Raw genomic sequence first — 19892 nt, 5'->3', positions numbered from 1 at the left:
CCATTGCTTCTTAAAGTGTGGTTCTGACCAGCAACATCGGCATCACCAGGAAGCTTTGTGGAAATGCAAACTCACAGACCTACCGAATCAGCATCTCTGGGATTGGTGATAAAGAATATGCATTTAAAAAAGAAAAAAAAAAAGAATATGCATTTTAACAATACCCCTAGACCAGTGCTTCTCAAACTATCTATGGCAAAAGACAAGTTCTGTTTTAGTTTTTTTAATTTGCTGCTAACTCATTCTTTGGTAAAACATCCTGTTCAATGAGGCGAGTTCAGTAATCATTCCCTGGGCTGTTGCAGCAATGTCCTTTGCTACAGAAGTTTTAAACACTTACTCTCAGCTTGTAGACCTTTCTTTTTGGAGACTGGTAACAATGAGTTCATGGGATGCACCGGTCCACGGACCACACTTATCTAAGTAGCACTTATCTAAGCCATAGCTCTCCGGTACACCAGCCTTCCTCAGCCCAGAATGATCACTGTTGCTGCCTGGAACTCATGCATCTTTGCCATGGAACACCAGTAAGCCTCACAGAGAACAAAGACATGGAGATGAGAGTTAATCAGGAACCACCCCTTCTATCTAGTTTGGTCACACAGTTACTATACAGACTTTCAAATAACCCATTTCAGCTGAACTAGATCAGGCAAAGTTTGGTCATGGATGGATCGCCTTCTTACGTTGTTGCATTAAGGTGGTAAATTGCAAAGATTTGCTTTTCGTGTAGTATTATTGCTGTGGTTCATGAAACTCACAGTTGCCATGAGTCTGTAGATGTTATGGAGCGAAGTAAATTTCTTTTTGTATCTCTCTTCCAGTAGGGCTGAATTTCTAATTTTCTACTGAAAGGCTGTGTTACAGAATTTGGCTGGTCAGATGACATTTGGAGTTCATCAAATTCTAATTGATGAATAAACACAGGGAGAACGTTTCTCTCCTGGACTTGATTATAGAGTTGTCACTATCATATGACATTGAGGTGTTATAAAAATGTTGCTTTAATCTGTACTCTATTTGGTTATCCTCATCCCATAGCCACATCTCTTAAAATTTTGTTAAAATACATTAGGGCTTATTACATCCCTTGTTTATATTAGGGATTCGGTAACAGAAGGTGTCAATGGTGTAAACATTACATAAAAGTAAAGGCTTCAGAGATGAAAACAGTGCTTAATGGAGCTGCTTTGCCAGTGGGAAATGAATTCTGATATTATCCAGAACCAGTTCTTACCCTGAGATGCTCCCCACTTACAAAGAGTGTCAAACAGCCTTTTAGCAACCTTCCAAAAAAAATCTATGATTGTTTACACGAAAGTGTTTCAAACTCTTCATCTGCTATAAATTGTGTACAGCCAAGTGGGTGCATTAGGATTTATACTGAATCTCTTTATCTGGTAAGGTAAAAGAAATGTTTATAATTTCCCTGAAATGTATTTGCTTTTCCCATGGCTTTAGATAATACTCCTAAAAGGAGCCATTTATGAAATAGTTGGTTAACCTACAACACAAAGAGTAGCATAAGCCCTTTGGTATTTTCTAAGTCCAAAAATGAATAATTGTGCCCTTTTTCAATTATTTGACCTCTTCTATATGAAGGGCCCTGGCTTGTGAAGTTTATCTGGTGGTTAGGAATACCTGTGGCAAATCATTTTGAATGGTTTCTCACCTTGGTTTCGTGAATCCACATGTGATGAAAGTATGCCCTAAAGAAAATGCAAACGAAAATCACAATAAGATACTATCTTACACCCACCAGAGGGGCCAAGCAAGAAAAGGCTGACAATAGCAAGTGCTGATGAGGACATGAGGCAGAGCGAACTCTCATACAAGCTTGTGGCAGTGTGAATTGGTACAACCGCTTTGGAAAACAATTTGACCCTATGTAGTAAAGTAGAGCATGTGAATGCTCTACAACTCAGCATTTCTGTTCCTAGGTGTACACCCTACAGAGATTCCTTTATACGTGCATTAGGCTATATACAAGACTATTCTTATTAATGTAGTTTCTAATGGCAAAAATTCCCAAAAGGAAACTCAGGTGGCCATCTAATAGGAGAAGGGATAAATTCATATTGTTACATTCATACAACTGCAGCAAAGTGAATAAAATATAACCACATGTGTCAGCAAAGATGAATCTTAAAAACATAAAATTAGATAAAAAAGCAAGTTCCAGGAACATACATACAATAAGATTTCATTTGAATAAAGTTAAATAATGTGCAAAACTAAGCAGTATACATGTGAGATAAAATGATTAAGAAATGCAAATGAATTTAACAGAAAATAAGATAATTGTCATCTTTTGGGGGTGAAGGAGGAACAATCAATGGAGGAGAGTCACAGTGGGATCTGGAGGTGCTAGTCATGTTCTATTGCTGAAGCTGGGTGGTAGTTACGTGGGTAGTTACGTACCACCCATTTTAAAAAATCAGATAGATGTGGTGTATGTTACAATTTGCAAGCATGAACTTTTTCATGACAAAATAAAAGTAAATGGAAAAAGAGTATGTCCTAAAAAGAAACTATGAGACCTCTATCTGTTGGGTCCCATTAGGTTATTCTGGGTAACAAACCATCTCCAACTGGCTTAATGAAGCAAAGTTTATTTTTCTCTCATGGCTACATGTCCAATGAGAGTCATCAGGGGCCACTGATTATTGTGGTAACTGAGGGACACTGGCTGACACAGTTTCTATGGAAAAGAGCCTCTAGGACTACTGCCTGTGGGAAAAAATTATCACCAGATCGTCACCGAGGGGAGGAGGGGAAGGAGAAGGGACAGGACAAGTCAAGCACTGGCTCCTCAAATTGCTCCCTGGAAATGGTAGGTCACTTCCACTCACGTTTTATTGACCAGGTTAAGCCCTGCTAACATCAAAGGTGTTAGGGAAGTGCAATCTTACTCTGTCTCTGGAAAGAGAACCTTAATATTTGTGAACAGACTTGATGCCCATAATGACTTCCATACAACCATAGCTAAATGCTGAGTTCACTGCTGCTTCTCCTCCCAAGTTCCAGAAGAATACACATTTGGGCTTATCTGCCACTACAACTCTAATAAGGATTCAACACTTTGGGAAGGCTTCTTTCTTGATTGTCTTGGGAGAGAATCCCTTCTGAAGACAGGACACTCTTATTCCAAACAAAAGTCATACCCCTGGAGTAAAATCCTCTTATCAGGATAAAGTTTCATAGGTCTTCTCTGTATCTGGGGAGGTAGAAGGCAAAGATACTCAGTGTTCCACTTCCCAGAACTGGGAAAAGGCATGTTGGGGTGGCAGTGAGGGTGGGTAGGAAATGGCTGGCGGGGATACCAACAGATACCTAAGCCTATTTGAAAACACAGCATCCAGTAGTTGCAAATTCACGGCCAAGATCTGCCCCTCCTTTCATGTCAGAGTGCCAGTGCCTCACGTGCGTTGGACATAACTGCATCCAGCCAATCAGGGGAGTGAGCAACTACATGCCAACCATCTGACCTGGTGGTGCATCCAGCCTTCAGTGTCTTCTCCCCAGGGGTGAGGCAGAGGCTGGCTCTTTGCTCTCCAGTCCCATTCCTTGGCCAAGACACACTGGAAGACTATGTTTCCCAACCTCCTTGGCAGTTAGGTTTGGGTCATGGGGTCTGGGTTCTGGACACTGGAACATGGTGGACATGATGCGATATACAGACCTGACCATTAAACAGCAGCACAACATCCCTTGTTTTGGGCCAAATGCCGAGGAACCACTCTATGGAACCGACTAGATGGTAGGAGCCTGTGTCCTCCAACCACCTCATTGAAGCCTGGCCACTAAAAACTCAGTCAGAAGATGATGTGAGCAAGAAATAAGCCTTTATTTTGCGACACCAGTGAGATCTGGGGGCTGTTAGTTTCATCAGCTAGTGTTACTTTACCGTAAATAACATAAGGGATCACAGCCCCTTTCTTCAAAGCTACTGCTGGCGAAGAACTCTGCTGGGCTGAACTCAGATAATTATCTGGGACAAGTCCTCCTGTCATATAAGAGGGGCTTGTCATCTTTTCTTACTAACCTCAAAATGGATAGGCAAGCCAGGCTTTGCCCATGTGTTGGGTGATCATTGAGTTGGTATTATAATTAGAACACATATAAATGCTTCAACTGACAAAAAATTTCAGTCCCACTTAGGCATTCTGGTTGTCTGGGATTTTGAACATTGGATTACCTCTGCAGATGATATAAGAGCTGGATAATTTTAGCAGAAGGTGTGATATGATTTGACATGATATAATTCTATAAATGTCTAGACAGGCTGCTTTATATGCTTTAGGGTCAATTGGGAACAATAAGCCCATTTGGATGAAGGAGGATACAGGCTCTAAATGCTATATTATGTTATGTGGAATATGGAGAGAGAAATGCCCAGAGGGGAAAAGTCTGGAGTCCAAACTAGATGAGCAGACAAAAATGGTGGTCACGAAGGGAGTTATCTAGTGAATTGGTTTTTTGGCAGTGAGAAAAGAAGATAAAATGCAGATGTAGTCACAGTGATGGGAGCTATAGAGTGACACTTTTGTGCCCATGATGGAGATGGAGTGGCCCTAAGTGTGTTTACTATTCCTTACAGAAGGGGAAGAATAAGTTTGTGCTTGGTCCAGGACACACAGTGACCGTGAGAAAGCTATAATGGCTGGGTGACCTCTCAAGAAGAGTTAGTGACACATCAGCTGAAGCATTTGAAGTGCTTGGCCCTTATCACATGGAGCCTTGAATTCTTGCTTCTTGTATGCACGTCCAAGAAGCAGCCTGGTCACTGGTTGACTCATGAGTTAGAAATCTAAACCTAAATGTTGATTCCATGACTTGTTATAGGTGTCACCCTGAGTAAATTCTATCACCCTTTGGAGCTATGACGTCCACATCTATAAAATGAGGATGCCATAGAAATTTTGTGAGATGCAAAGGACAAAACATGTGAAAACAACTACAGCAGTGCCTGGCATATTACCAGCATTCAGTCATATTTGCTCCCTTAATTCTTTCCTCTATTTGATAGTAAGTTCCTTCGGGGAAGGATCAGGGCACATTCATGCTGCATTGCCCCAGGGGCTTGGAACACTGTCTGGAACACTGGAGATGCTTGATAAATGTTTATTAAATGTGAAAATGAAAGAGCTAGGGTGAGACTCTTAGATGCTGGTAAATAGTGACCTTTTCCCCTTTATGAAATATCCCTTAAGATGGATATGTTAGGGAGGCCTTAGTTTCAGCAGCATTTAACAGAGACCTGAATGACAGTGGCTGAAAAGATAAAAGTTGACTTCTCTCTCATGTAAAAGCCTTAACAGGCAGTGCAAGGCTGGTGTAGTGGCTCCATTGGGTGTCCCAGTGGCCTTTGACCTCGTTGTCCACGATGGAGAAAAGGCAGTAAGAGATGGTACACTGCCACTGCCTTTAATGACACAGCCAGGAATCTCTCCTCTCTCACCTCTCATTACCAGAAGTTGTAGCTACAACAGTGACTGGGAATGGAATTTTTATCCTAAGCGTCCAAGTGACTTCCAATTACTTGGAAAGGGAGAGTAGATATTGGAAAACAACATGAAGTTCCTTCCATAGTCTTTCTTCTATAATACAATACTTTTTGAAAAAATGGAATGATTGCTGGTCTCCTGTGCTGGACCACGAGGATGGCAGCCACTTCCCAGTGATAGAGCAGAGAAAGTCTAGAAGCATCCTGATTCCCAGATAATTGAGGAGCCTCCAGAGAGTTTTGAATTGCCTGTTTATGTGTGAGAAATAAATTGCTTTCTTGAAACCCATATTATTTTGGACCTTTGCTATTCACAACTGTATATATATTTTAAATAATGCATAGGGCTGGCGTGCAGGTGGGTCTTTGTGGCTCTGTGTGACATGAAGGGACTTTAGCCCTTCTTCCCATGAGGGAGCGAGTGGTTCCTTTCTCTTCTGACTCGGCAGCTACAGTGACTGGCAGGAAACCACTCTTCTCTCCATCCAGCTGTGACTTCATTCTATTAGACTAAAATTGAAATCAGGGGTGAGTTAATGTACCGAATTGTACACTAGTAGCCGCCAGTTTATCCTCTTCTCACTTACAGGGTCTGTACATGTGTTTTATACTAGCAGTGCAAATTGTACAAGACTTAAAAAAAAAATCAAGCCAATCAGAGGTAATAAGATTATAAAACACAGTCCTGCCTCGCTGTAGGAAATCTCAGTGTGTGAAAATTCAGATATATTTAAAGTGATAATGCCTCTACAATAAGATTGATCTCATTCCAAAATAATTTACTGAACACCTAATAATTTACTGAATACCTAAATACTTTTAGTGACACTTCCTTACACATTTATAATACTGCGTCCAAATTACTTCAAATTTTCACCTAATCTGTCTGTTACACAAAGTGGGATACATGGGCTCAAAGACCCATCCTGGGTCTGAATAAAATAGATGGAATTTTATCAATACAGCATCGTGTTTTCTGCTTTGATATTAACAGACTGTATTAATAACCAAAGAAATAGTAAAGAAATATTTTCTTTTTTTAAACTTTTTCTTTTTTGGCTGCCTTGGGTCTTTGTTGCTGTGTGTGGGCTTTCTCTAGTTGCGGTGAGCGGGAGTTACTCTTCGTTGCGGTGCACGGGCTTCTCATTGCCATGGCTCCTTTCCTTGCGGAGCATGGGCTCTAAGTGCGTGGGCTTCAGTAGCTATGGAACTCGGGCTCAGTAGTTGTGGCATGCGGGGTCTAGGGAACAGGTTCAGTAGTCGTGGTGCACGGGCTTAGATGCTCCTCGGCATGTGGTATCTTCCCGGACCAGGGCTCGAACCCGTGTCCCTGCATTGGCAGGCGGATTCTTAACCACTGCGCCACCAGACAAGTCCCCAAGAAATAGTTTCTAAAGAAATAATAAAGGAATGAAAATGGTGTTCCAGTTTGCACAAGATCAAGCCTTCCTCATTTCTTCCTGCTATGTTTTACCACAGTTTTGACACATCTTTTTTTCTCACATTTTAGAATTCATACCTTGTGTACTTTATACCTTGTACATTTTTAATGTCATTAAAAAAAAAAATCTCAAGTCTAGGCATTTTCCCTTCTTACACTGTAGCTATACCACAGAAGGTTGGAACTAAAATAATTATGATCCCTTAAGGCAAGACCTCCAGCTTGTGAAGTAGGCCAGTCTTCATACCTAACAGCTTTAACCTCTAATAATACAGAGAAATAGAAAAAGTGTCTACAAGGAGAAGCCAGCCTCTCATCTGGGCTATCTTTTCATTGTGAGTTCTTTAAAAAAACAAACAAAACAACCCCCCCCCAAAAAAACCTACTTTAATGATCTATTCCCTTGCTTTTCTTTAAGGAGAAACCTTCTGTATTTGAATATGGCATATTTCATGAGTCTCTAAGTCTATGCAGACTCATTTCCATGAGTCTATGCAGAAGTCCACTTTTTGTGAGAAGTCAAATAACTCATCAGCTTTGCAGCTTTCGTCCCATTTGCAACTCATGCTGCTACTTTGCGGGGGAGGAAAGGCCTTGGCAAATGTCTGCGTTCCCACACCGGGCAAGAAAACCAACGTCTGCAAAGAGTGTTGAGTACCATCTCTACTGGATCATGCCAGGACAAGTGGACCATTCAGAACCACTATTGGAGTCCAAGTTCAGGTGTATTATCTTCTCTTCCATTCCAGAGAGCATCTTCTCCAGATAGGCAGGGGTTAGAAAATCTTTTATCAGTACTCTGATAAATGCAAGTTTATAGAAAGAAATTCAATTAGCAGAGGAAAATCATAACATAGATAAAGTGATGTATGAATATACAAACAACTTTTACATGTGTAGGCTCTTTTCTGCCCAGAATATCTGCTCTACAGCCCATTCTTCTCACTCTTTGCCTCTGGGAAGCAGGAGGCTCCCTTTCCAGGGCTGCCTCATCCAAGGCTGGTTTACACTCCCAACCCTGACCTGGCCAGAGTCCTCTGAGACTTCTCCAAGACTCCAGTGGACGTCTGCCTTGGGGCTTTTGCTTGCCTGGTTTCTGGCTTCCCCATGTTTGTTGCTGAACTACAGTGCCCTCCAGTTGGAGGAAAGAAGGAGAGAAAACTCTCTCAGATCCACTTCTGAAGTCTTGCTTTGCTTTTTCTTCTTGCCACCATGTTGCTGGCCCATCTCCGGCCTCCATCTATCTACACGCCAGACAAAGAAGACACGAGAAAAATTCAAGCAGCTCCTCTCCATGCTTCATAAATGATCAGCAGAACTCCACCTAACCACAGACCAGGTGTTTCCGGCTCGCATTTTTCTGCCTGACAGACCCCTGCAAAGGATCTGGTAATCACTTTCTGTTCTGCCTTTTGTTTAGTTCCTGCATGAACCATAGACACCCTTGGGGTGGAGGACAGTGGAGTGGAATGGAGAGAGCTTTGAACTTGAAGCCAGTCGTTTTAATCCTCCTGGTTTGCAAGCTTAGTGTCTGTGTGATCTTCAGATGTCATTTAACTCCCTTGAGACTCAGTTTTATCTGTAAAATGGGTATACACATGTCCCCCTGATGAGTCAGCAGGAGCCGACAGAAACCCCTTCCCTAGCGGCTCCCCCTCAGACTTAGTCTCCGTATAGTTTTTAAAAGAGTCACCACACGTGTTCTACTTAATAGCTAAAAGCTGGACCACTTAAGAAAGCAGTAATAGAAATTAGTATCAAAATCTAGAGATTTTCTAATAATGTGCAGTTGCGAAGTTTAGCTGCATTAATTGACAGAAGAAAGCTGGGGGAGCCTGCCGCGTGGTGGAAGCTTCAGGAGGCTGGTTCTCCTCTGGTTTCCCTTAGAGCAGTCCTCTGCGGAGCCCGATGGTCACATCTCCATCTCCAGATTCCAGGCGTAAGTCCCAAGGAAATCAGGGAAGAGGGGTGAAAAGTATCCTATCCCCATGCAGGACATTCGGAACTTCGGGCTTTCCTTCCTAGAGCGAGCAGTGATACATAGTTCCTGCAAACATAAAGGATATAGCTAAATCCCACCGACTTAATTCTGTCTAGGCTGACCCCCGCCCCGCAAGGTGTGTGAGTGAATCCACGCGAGACTTCTCGAGACCTCTGGTGTCTCTTTACGGGTCGCGAGCTAGGCCACGGAGCATGCGCACGCAGGGACCGTCTTTGCCGGGCTGTGGTCCTCGGAGTCGCCTGCCAACTACACTGTGGTTGAGACCGCAACGGCTCAGAGCGGCGGCTGTGGCTGTGAGGTGAGGCCGAAGCTGTTACCGGAGAGGGTCCTCTCTTTAGAAAGGCTTCCCGTTTCTCTCAGTGTGTGGTTTTGGTTGGCTGCAAAGAAGTGGAAATCAGATTCTGGTCAGCCTCCGTCGCCCCGTGTGGCTCAGGCCGGGCAATCTGCAGGATGCTGGGTATTAATTCTGCATCTAAGTCTGCCACGGAGAGATTGATGGCTGACCTTTTATTCATTCATCCCGTGTGCACGCGTACTGAGCCCTTATTATGTGCCATGTATTGCTTTCTAAGCGCTCTGCTGGTCTTATTTTTTCGCCGCAGCACCGCTGTGAGGTGGGTACCAATTTTAACCCCACTGCACAAAGGAAGAAACTGAGGCAGAGGGAGGTGAAGCTGTCTTCGTGCCCTTCTATTATTAGGAATCGTTTTAGTTTTACAGTTATTTACTTGAAGGTGGCAATTTCTAGAGAGTTTTTCCTAAATGATCTGGCCTGAACTATTTGCTAGCTAAGCAATTAAGTGTTTGTTTCAGACAATGACAGACGAACCAGACGGGGCCAGGGAGAACCCTGTGGGGAGGTATCACTGATACTAGACCCTTCCATGCCATGGAGCAGGTGGCCTGGGTAACCGCGTTTATAGGGGACACCTGTAGTTTTCAGATCTTTAATCAGTCTCTGACCTTAGGACTGTGGTTCTATAAAACATCTCACATTTCCTTCCAAAGCAAAGGCATCAACCTGCACCCCTTCTCAGCTGACTCTTTAAAGGGGTTTCGATAACCCCTGCAGATTCCAAATTGCATATGGTATCTTCTGTCATGGTTACCTTAAAACAAATAAGGAGAGATTAAGAATGGAATTAAATATCTAAAATGACTCCATTGGCAATGAGGAATAATTTGGGCAGGATGGTAGCGGCTCTCACACTGCGTCTGAGATCCAGTCCTGCCCTTGGAACTCAGTAGAATCTGGTGTGAGGTTTGACTGCAAATGTGACTGAAATAGGAGGCCCAGAGCCAGGCTCCAGCTGAACTGGGACTGTATTATCAAGGCACCAAGGATACTGTGTGATACATAATGATAAACTGGGCTTATTGGGGGGTTGTTGGCAGACAGTATTGGAAAATTGAAGTAAAGTGAAAGGATGTGGAGGGCAAGTGAAATTGATTAAGGCAAGTGGTTCACAATTTAGGCTGTTAATTCCAGGTGCTGTCACCACATTCTTTTTTTCTAGGAGCTGGCATATACCGTGGTGGTCGGTGGAGCACCACCAGGAAAGTAGGCGGAACGGCACTGGACTAGCCCATTATGAGCCAAAGAAATGCTTAGTTATGCATGACAACCAACCGCTTTAAGGGTGGAGAAGGAGCAGGGCCCGATGCTCTGCTCTATTCTTACCCCATGACCTAGTGACAATACATTATGTGTTTCCATCCCCCGCCCCCCCAGTGCTGTGGTCTTCAGGAATTCTGTCCATTTGGCCTCTTAGGATGGGTTAGTCCAGTGCAGGTTGGAAGTGCTGGTATTTCAGGTATTCTCTGGCAGACTGACAAGCTCTTCCATCTTGCTTCCCTCTCTCCCCAATCTCTTGACATCCTTTATACACTTCAGTGTGCATCTCAGAGGCTGCTTTGTCTCTAAGGCTTCCCCAACATTCTGTTTCCTCCTATCTTGAGCTGGTTTTAACCTTTCTCTCCTTTGTGCTTCCTGTATTATAGCATGCACCAAAGACTATCTTGTATTTATCTTTATTATTTTCTGTTCCTGTCTTAACCCTTACCGAAAGCTTCCTGAGGGTAGGTTTCATGTTTTCTTTATCATAGCCGCCTCCGTATCACTTTGCACAGTGCCTTGTACAAAGCAGATGCTTAATAACTTCTTGTTGAATTGTAGTAGTTTAAAAACCTCCAAAAAACGCTAAGATTTGTGTGGCAGGTGAAGGCAGCAGCAGGTGAGCGCCCCCAGGGAGGGGAGACATTTGCAGATGCAAGTGTTTCTGCACCAAGCCAGTCCTGAGCGCTTTCCTCCCTTAGCAAGTTAACTTTCTCATTTTCCCCCACGACCCAGTGGTCTCTTTGTTCTTGCTTTCTCAGAGATTAAATGGCCTTATTTTTCGGTGGCATGCTCTAAAGATCTCACTAGCATCTCCTTTGCTTTTTGGAGAGCCTGGTTTGTCAGCAGAGGGGAGGACCTCTCTGGTTCCCAGTAGGGATGTTGTGCTCCTCTCTGTTAACCTTAGTCTGGAGTAGGGAGGCCAACTCCTTCTCAGCCCGTGAGGGCGCCTCCCATCTGACCACCAGGCTTGGACTGGTGTGGCCTGAGGAGATCCTGGGATAACGTAACCAACAAGTTACCTTTAATATCAGCTGCTCAAGGAGCAGCCTCACCAGCCCCAAGGCAAAGCTTGCCATTGCCGCTTTTAAAAATAATAATCCCTAATCATTTTTGTATATCTTAAGCTCAGGGCCTAATAGTTCAAAAATGAAAGGTGAATACAAAGATTTTTCTTCTGCTCTTTGTTCTAATTTTTGTTTTTTGGTGGGGGGCATTTGTTTTAAAACCTAGGAGATATTCTATACCTGTGATAGCCCCCAGCTGAAAAAAGTATTAGACAGTCTCTAGATCTTGATACCAGTTTCCATCTCTACTTTCTCAAGACAGCCTGGCTTTTAGCTATTTAACAGAATTCTTGTGATAGATAAAGTCTTATAAAAATACATGGAGACAAAAATATGAGGGCCTAGGCAAGGGATTTGTCCTCAGCTCCTGGCAACTCAGCTGGGATATCTGGGTAGGGAAGACACGTAAGAAGAGAGGACTTTGGAAGCACGTGGCTGGAGTGGCCACATCTCATTCAGTCCATGTGGTCAGTAAAAACTTGGAAGGAGGCATGAAATGTCCCCTAGCCCTTCTAGTATACCTTGTCTATTTTAGATTCTAATGTTCCTTGATTCCTGACAATTCTCATCTTCTACAGTCTCTGGTCACGACCAGGACCTAGTGACTGAAGACAGAAGAATTTCACCTATTCCTAAGTGTGGGCAAGACACTGGAAAAAGTGTGCATCAATCATCAAGAGTCCAAATGCAGCTTCAACAGCATGTAACTGGTGAGTTTAACAAGCCTCACTTTTGACATAAACAAAACACAGCATTATAGTGTTTCACCCGTCTTACCTTTAAGCTTGATGCAGTGGATTAATTTTCCCCTGCCCTGGGATGTCAGCTCTGGCAGATCTTATACTTTTGCCTCCAGTCTTATAGAAAAGGTACTCCAAGGTCACTTTAGGTTGCAAACACAATCTCAATTCAGTAACTAGAATGTCATGGCAAAGATGTTAATCAAAACTTGGAACGTGACAGCATTCAGTAGTTTGCCTTCCTTCAGCTCTGACCTGCTTCAGGGGTGGTCCTCCAGTCTTCACTCCTCCCCTGCCCCTCCCTGGTCACCCCGCCCTCTCTGCACACTTTTCCTCACCAAGGTCAAAGATAGGAGAAGGAGAGAGAAGGGAACGTTATGGTTTTCACTAGGCTGGCAACTTTGTTATTCCTGAGCCTACAGCTGCAGTCCCTAATTAGTTACTGATAATTAAGACAGACCTTTTCCCCATGGCTGCTTTTCTGGGCTCTTTGAGGTACTCTGCTGAAGTCTTCCTCCTGCAGCTTCCATTAGCTATTCAGATTCTTCGCTATTTCAGCTGGCCATTTGCAGCTCCTCCCTCAGCCCGTAGGGATCCAGTGACACCCTTCCAACTCCTTCCACTCAGGTCTTCTCACCTTCTGTGTTACCCTATTGCGCAGGACCAAAGACAAGATGAGCTGGGTCTCTCTCTGGAGTGGCTTATGTCAGTTCCCATGATCCTTTGTCCAGTGAGCCCTTTGTCCAGTGAGCCCAGGTTGCAGGCTGACCCTACCACAGAGCACAGGACGATGCCCCTTGATAGAATTAAGATTGGTTGGAAACCTTTCTGCATGAAAACTAATTGCACATAAAAATTAGTTAATCTCTGTTTTTCTCAGTTATAGCTTGTTAATTTTATAAGCAATATTTCAATGCGTTAGAGGTAATGAATACAAAAATTGTATTTGATTCATCATATAGTCTCATACATTTTTGAGTTGCAAATTCTCCCAGAGAGATATCGTACCAACTCTATGTTAGTGTGTAACGTTCAGAATTTGGTTCCTTGCTTTTGTTCAATGCAGTAACTTCACAGTTTTTTTGATATTTAACTTTTGGTTTTGTGAAAATAAGAATATTTGAGCATGGAAATAAAGCATTGCTGTTAGCATGATTTAATTTTTTCTTGCTTTTGAAGTAGCAAAAATTCATTGACTTGAGGGTAAATTATTTTATTTCTCTGAAAAAAATGTAGTATACAATGAGTGAGGGCTGATGATATGTTTCCTTGACAAGTCCTTTTAAGAAGACTGTTTCTAAATGCAAAATGCCAAGTGAAATCTTGGGAAGCAGAATTTTTTTTAATAAGTTCGTAGGGATCCACTGTGCCCTTCTGTTTCTTTCGTGCTCTTTAGGAATCCTTCCTGTATATACTTAGAATTTTTTTTCTGCTTTGAATTGAAACAGTCTATGGAGCAGCCACTTTATATATGTTTTAAACTCTTGCTTGGTTCATAAAAATGCATTTTTAAGAGTTCCCGTGCAGCATAGATTTGTTTAAACATTTAAAGTCAACAACATATCATGTCTGGTATGGTTGATGGAGCAGAGAAAATATTGAATGCAAAGTACTGAAATTTTATAAGCTTTGGCAATAAAGGGTAAAGATCTCTATTCATTTAGAAACTATTATTAAAATATAATGTCTTGTAACTTTATCATTTATTATCTCAGTTGATTCTCAGCCCTTGTCAGGGGTTTGTCAATAGGCAGGTCGGATTGTCATATCCTCATGTTAATGATGAGGAAACTGAGGCTCAGAGAGGTTGAGTGAATTAGCCAGTGTCATCCTGCTGGTACACTGAAGAACCAGGATAGGAATCCAGGTTTGCTGTCTTTAAGTCCTAAATTTTTACATTATAGCATTATGATTTTCAAGACAACAGTGATTAGTTATGGTTAGGGCATGCAAAGATGGACGAGACTGGCCCTATTTCCAAAAGCTAGTTGAGAGGTAGAGCTGGGAGACAGACAAGTCATGAAACGCTTGCAGTAAGATTTGGTAAGGACAATAATAAGAACTATTAAATGAGGCACTAAGGAAGGCCTAATTCTATCAGGGGTGGAAGTGGGAAGGAGTTTAAGCTCTTGTGTTTAGGAGAAGGAGTTTTGATCCGTGACAGTATCTCTGTTCCACAGACCTGTATATGAGAAAGGAAGTCCCTCCTCTCCCCATCCTCCCTTACCCCAGCCCCTGTGGTCAAGAGACTGAGTGATTGAGGAATTATGGTGATGGTACTGAATACAACAACTCCAGCTGAGCAAGAAAGTCTGTGGCAATTGAAGAATTCTTGGTCTGGGAGTAAGGAGCCTTCCCAGGGAAAGGCAGTAGAGTTAAGGTTTTATAGAGAAGATGGCTCCAGACCTTTGACCGCACTTGGAGCTTCAGAAAGTCATCTTGGTATTTTCTAAAGATGTGACCCAAGACGGGTCACAAAAGGCAAGGCAGCATTGTTTGCTAGAACACTCTTGCTTTATTCAGCCTACTTTCTATAAAAATGAAATCTATACTGTTAAGTATGAACTAAGCTGTTTATGTATCTTTTTTCTCCCTCTCATGTATTTATGTCTGTCTATCCATCTATTGATCCATCTATCTACCTATCTAATCATCTATCATCTATTGTCTTTCTCTCTTAATACAAGAGAAAATGTTTCTGTTGAAATTAGTTCTATTCTACTATTTGTTCTTTTAATATTGGAGTCAAGTTATGGATATGTGAAATTTGTTTATACAAAGAATCAGAATGAAAGTTGAAGTTGAAAATGGATCCATTTGTTTATTAAGAAGACTTGAGAAGGACAAGAACTGGTGAAAAGAGGGAATGTTGTACCTATCCTAACATAGTCTGAGGCTTACTCCTCTATAACCTCATGTTTTCTGAGGTTTTTCTCATTCCCTCTGGCTCCTCCTACTCAGTGTTTTGGTAGCCTCCTGGGCTTTGTCCACCTCTCACTTCTTGGTGGTTTCCACGGTTACTTCCAAGACCCTCTTTCCCTTCCTTTTTCTTTCCATATGTCCCTTCCTTTCTCCCTCCCCACACTCTCCAAGGATGATCTTATTCCTTCTTTTGGCTTAACTACCATTTATTGTAGATAGTCGTTAGCTCCACAAACATTTATTGAGTGCTTTCTTTGTGCCAGGCGTTCATCTAAGAGCTGGGGATACGGTTATAGCTTAACATTTTTAGTGGTTTTATGCTTGTGAATTTTATTTTCAACTGGTAGTGATCACCACAGACATTGAAATATTATCGTATACATTTACATTAACGTAAAATATGGGTTCTGAAGATGACGAGCTTTTAGGAAAGAATGAGTAGCTGGTTAGCAGCTTGAGCCAGAAGACTTTTCCGCCTCTTGGAAAGCGTATCTGTTTATCCTTGGAATCAAGGTAGCACGATTGATGAGAAAATACTTTTCCCTTTTGACACATATTGCACTGGGTTGGATGCAATTGGGAACTCCTCAATGATGACAGTTATTAATGGCAGAAAGCCTGTTTGAGGCAGATGCCAAGACGGGAAGAAGTCATCTTACTTAGGAAGTGTCATCTTACCCTGGTCTCCTTGGCTCTCAGACACTGCGGATTGTACTGGATCACTGTGAGCCAGGCTTCCGGACTTTAGGTTATCCTGATCGACTTCTTTCTTGGACTGAAGTTATTTGGTAATGGTACTAATAGGGACTTTCCAGAGAAATAACTAGGGAAAATACCATAAAACCATTCATGCAGTTGAAAGCAGACGTCTCTGGTGATATTTATATTGGGCAGAGACTGTGCCTTATTTTGGGTTGTATAGAAGGACGTTCTTGGCTTCCAGCAAATTCTAACCCTAATGTAATTTGCAAAATTATTTGGTTTGGAAAGATGCAGAAAAGTAAATTTTAAATTGTCGTGTAACTTTTACTTTCAATCTATTGAGGAGCTTAAAAGTCAACATGAAGCCACATCCCACTGGTACTGTTTAAAAAAAAAATAACAGTTCATTTTTTAAAAAAAAAGTCCATCTACATCAAAATAAAAAGCCAACGTCTTTCCTAGACTTTTTGAGTATTTTTTATTTTTTATTACAATGCTGTTTAGGACTCCTTTTCCTTTTGAATTCAAGACACCAAAGGGCTCTGTTCTAAACCTGTCTTCCACCAAAGCAGCTGGTGGTCTGTTACACACAAAAAGAGTGCTTAACTTTTACAAAGCTTAGCACCCTCTTCTTATATCCAAGTTCTACTGTTCTCTAATGCCAGTCATTACTAATTATCTTCAGCTGTGTCACGCTGTTTCCTGAGGTGCACTCTGATATTTTAGTAACAAAGACCTATAGGCCAATTATTAAATCACACCCAACCTTAGTGATGGGTTTTGTTGCAGACAGCTAGTTTGAGTTTCCTTTTGTTCTGCCTCATCAAGAATTTACCAGTTAAACTGAGGAGAAACACAAGTGCGTTTGTGATAGTTATGGGATAGAAAATAGACAGGAGAAATTAATAACACAATGGAGTGCATCTTTGGGTAGTTGCAATATCAAAACTCATAAAATTTCTCTGAAGCATGGTAACTGCTGAGTATAGCAGAGTAGAGTGGGAGGGAGTGAATACTTACTGAAATACCTACCGTGTGTCAGGCTTCGTGCTAAGATTTTCCTACACTTTCTTGTTTAAATTTCACAACAAAAATTAGGAAGTGATTATTCTCTCTAACTCACAGATGAGAAAGCTAAAGTTCACAGATGTGAAGCATTGGTGCCAGATCACACAGCTAGTAAAGGACAGAGCCAGTATTTGAACCCAAATTTGAATCCAAAAGCTTTGCTTTTCCCCAGTATATTATGAACACCAAACTATATTTGGTATCCATCAACTATTTTATTGCATGATGCCTCAAGAAAGAGTGGGCCAGGACATCCTCAGAATTGCTTGAAATGTGACACTTGACCTCTGTAAGTGAAAACAACCAGAGGGACGACCTGCACAGAAAATGAGGAAAACAGTTGATGGTCTGCAAACATCAGCTCAAGAAACAGTCTTGACACTCAGATTGACAATCCCTGTCTATACCATCAGAGATGAAAACCTGAGTCTCTTATTTTCTTGTTATAACCAAAGAAAAAGGGAAGCATTATGCTTGTTTTTCTGTGTGTTGAAAGGAAGGGATCAGGCGACTGTGAAGATGCTGCCTTTCCGTGGTTCACCCTTTACCTTCCACTAATTGGCTTCTGAATGTTTTTCCTCCAAAACTTAATTTGAAACATCCTACCTGGTGCTTTAGAAATATGACGTTTTTTTCATTGCTGTTAAGCAGTTCTTTAAAAAAAAAAGAAAGAAACTTAATTCAAAGTTTAGTTTCAATATGCTTGAGTTTTAATCTCATATTTCTTAGCTGAGAGACACTTTTGCTTTTGGATCAGAAAGCACTCCTGGCTGCTATCAAGAGTAAGAAATACCGTCTTGAGACAGATGTCTGTTTCCTCTGCCAGGCTGGTGTGGAAGCCGACCCATGTTTCCTCCCCCATCTGAATGGTGGGGAAGCAGCAAGGAGGTATCAAGCATTCTGCCTAAAACATTTTTTCTCACCACATTGCTCTTGCCACATCCAGCGTCTTTAAAACTAACAACAAAATGGCTCTGCAAGTAGATGGCATTCATGTGAGGTGAGTCCCCAAGAATCATGCATAACCTGAGAGTCGGGCAGGGATAAGCTTTGAGTTGGGTCAGACCTGGATTTGAATCTCGGCCCTAATCGTTTAGCAGCAGCTTTGTCTTGGAATAGTGATGGGACAAGACCTTTCCTGGGATCTTGGAATTTTAATTAAGGCTCATAAATTGAAGACAATGGGCGGTAAGTGCCTATACTTTGTAAGGAGAGGTCTAGACATTTCTTTGTAGACTTTATTAGGACGTGGTAAAACTAGTCTTTGAACTCTTGGCCCCCTGTTACCCAGCTCCAGTCTACATCAGAGAAAGTTAGGTGGTGTGATAGAGAACAAGGGGGTTCTTTGAAGGGTATGAACAGGATTAGAAAATGCCAGGTATTTCTCCTGTGCTCCCTTCTTGGCCTCAACCCCTGGAAAACCATTGTTAGAGACAGGGGCCATCTGATGGAAAGGAAAATTGACATTTCACAATCTTGCTGTTTGCTTGATGACCTAAAGCAGAGGTCAGCAAACTTTTTCTATGAAGAGCCAAATAGTAAATATATCAGGCATTGTGGGCTATGCAGTCCTGGTTGCAACTGTTCATCTGTGCTGTTGTGGAGTGAAAGGAGTCCTAGGCAATAGGTCAGTGTGACTGAATTCCAGTAAAACTATCTTCAAAATTCTAATGGTCAGACTTGGCCTGAGGGTCACAGTTTGCTGACCCCTGACTTAGAGGTTCACCTTTTAGTTCTTTGGGTTGGATCACAAGTGAATTCCTAACAGAATTTTTGATGAGCATATGGGAAAATAAAGGCTAGGGTATCGCATGGTGGCCTCGTCAAGAAAAATGGGGAAAGACTTTGAAGTGGGCAAAAATGATAACTGGGTCTTTTAAAATGGAAACTAGGCATTGTCTAGAACACTCCCCTTGGTTATGTGATTCTCTGGGACTGTAGCTTTTATTTTCTTTGAGTTACTTTATAACTTTGTAAATTATAGAAAATTGATAGTAATACAGATTATTCCTGTTCATAGAGATGCAAGTGAATTTTGTCTGAGGGAGATGCAATTGATTCCTCCCTCTTTTTACTCCAGAGAAGCTAGTTTTATATCAATTAAGCAAACTCCTTTCATTCCGGTATTCCTAAGGGCCTAACCATGTATCTGCACTTTAATTCTCCTTTGAACAGGTTCTGACATCTTACTGGTTCCCTCATTAGTTAATAATTTAAAGGGCATCTTTGATAAACATTCATTTTATATTTGTGCAAGAGTCATGACTTTGTCTTTTAACATCCAGGAGAGGAGAGAGAGGGTGTTAGAGAAAGTGTGTTGGGCACCTTTTGTGCACCACTTCACAATTCTCTTGGCCCCTCACCTCCTACTGAGGTCACTGCTGGTGTTTTGTATAAGTACAATGAGAGAGGGTCTGGCCCCAGGCCCACACTGCATAGCCTTCCCTTTCTGCTCTAGGGCTTCTCTGATATAGTGGCCCTGAATTCATTCATACTCAACTTGAAATTGTGGGGAGCTAATACCAGTGGGGCCACACTTGATCAATGGGGGAGGGGAAACGGTAGATAAATGCTTCCTACTTTCCTCAGCACCTCCAACTCCCCACCTTCACCCCACCCCCAGAAGCATTTCTTACAGGTCTGCAGTCTGTCCTGACGGGATCCGCATCCTTGTCCTTCATGGTGGCCAGCTTGAAAATGTGTACCTGTATTGGCTTTGCCTCCTTCTGTTTCTGTCTTCTTCTCCTGCTCTCTTGCTCCCTGGGATCATTACCCCAAGTAAACTACCTGCTCGCAAAGCTCTATCTGAGGCCCTACTTCTTGGCAACT

At 42.1% G+C, this 19892-nt stretch overlaps 1 long non-coding RNA gene across 1 annotated transcript in view; it reads left to right on the top strand.

Annotated features, from left to right (window-relative positions):
- LOC113620010 (uncharacterized) overlaps positions 1 to 19892 on the top strand; it is a 46235-nt gene that overhangs the window by 4664 nt on the left and 21679 nt on the right. The window contains exon 4 of the long non-coding RNA XR_003432618.1: positions 12210 to 12341. This is a non-coding gene — a long non-coding RNA (uncharacterized LOC113620010). The remainder of the gene's footprint in view (positions 1 to 12209; positions 12342 to 19892) is intronic.

The sequence above is a fragment of the Aethalodelphis obliquidens genome, unplaced genomic scaffold (genome assembly GCF_003676395.1).
Source record: "Aethalodelphis obliquidens isolate GAN/ISIS:26980383/991018 unplaced genomic scaffold, ASM367639v1 scaffold7, whole genome shotgun sequence".
Taxonomy (NCBI): Eukaryota; Metazoa; Chordata; class Mammalia; order Artiodactyla; family Delphinidae; genus Aethalodelphis; species Aethalodelphis obliquidens.
Note: the sequence above shows the minus strand (reverse complement) of the source record. Positions and strands in the feature narration are given on the sequence as shown.